A 1,288-nucleotide genomic window follows, 5' to 3' on the forward strand; every position below is an offset into this window, starting at 1 on the left:
AAGAGCAGACAGCGCTCTTAACCACTGAGCCATCTCTCCAGCCCTGTTTGCTTTTCTTTTTAAAATTTATTAGATTAAAAAAATACCAATCCAAATTCCCACTTCCTCCCCTCCTCCTATTCCCTCCTCACACCCTCCCACCCCACCCCATCTAATCCTGAGAGAGGGTAAGGCACTTTGCTTTGTGGAAGGTCCAGAGTCCTCCCTACTACATCTAGGCTGAGCAAGGTATACATCCAAAGAGAATAGGATCCCCAAAAGCCAGTACGTGCCGTAGAGATAAATCCCAGTACCACTGCCAGTGGCCCCTCAGTCTGCCCCAACCATGCAACTGTCACCCACATTCAGAGGGACTAGTTTGGTCCTATGCTTGTTTCTTCCCAGTCCAGCTGGAGTTGGTGAGCTCCCATTAGCTCAGGTAAACTGTTTCAGTGGGTGAACCCACCATGGTCTTGACCTCTTTGCTCATATTCTCATTCCTTTTACTCTTCAACTGGATCTTGGGAGCTCAGTCCAGTGCTCCAATGTGGGTCTCTGCCTCTGTTTCCATCTGTGGTGGGATGAAGGCTCTATAGTGATATTTAAGGTAATCAGCAGTCTGACTACAGGGCAAGGCCAGTTCGGGCACCCTCTCCTCTACTGCTTAGGGTCTTAGCTGGGATCATCCTTGTGGATTCCTGGGAATTTTTCTAGAGCCAGGTTTCTTGCTAACCCCATAATGGGTCCCTCAATCAAGATATCTCTTTCTGGGGCTGGAGAGATGGGTCAGTGGTTAAGAGCATTGCCTGCTCTTCCAAAGGTCCTGAGTTCAATTACCAGCAACCAACCACATGGTGGCTCACAACCATCTGTAATGAGGTCTGGTGCCCTCTTCTGGCCTGCAGGCATAGACACAGAATACTGTATACACAATAAATAAATATTAAAAAAAGAAAAAAAGGTATCTCTTTCCTTGCTCTCGTATCTGTCCTTCCTCCATCTCAACTATCCCATTCCCTCAACTTCTCCCCAACCCTTCCCTTATCCCCTTATCTTCCCCTTTTCCCCTTCCTTCTACCCCCTTACCCCCATGTTCCCAATTTTGTTAGGCGATCTTGCTGTTTCCAATTTTCAGGTGGATCTATATATGTTTTTCTTTGTTTTGTTTTTCAAGACATAGTTTCTCTGTGTAGAACTATTTCTCCTGGAACTTGCTATATAGATCAGGCTGGCCATGAACTCACAGAGATCTGCCTGCCTCTGCCTCCCAAGTGTTGGAATTGAAGGCATGCAGCACCACTGCCCAGTT

Source organism: Alexandromys fortis, unplaced genomic scaffold (assembly GCF_014885135.2).
Source record: "Alexandromys fortis isolate MF-2015 unplaced genomic scaffold, M_Fortis_MF-2015_v1.1 scaffold_152, whole genome shotgun sequence".
Taxonomy (NCBI): domain Eukaryota; kingdom Metazoa; phylum Chordata; class Mammalia; order Rodentia; family Cricetidae; genus Alexandromys; species Alexandromys fortis.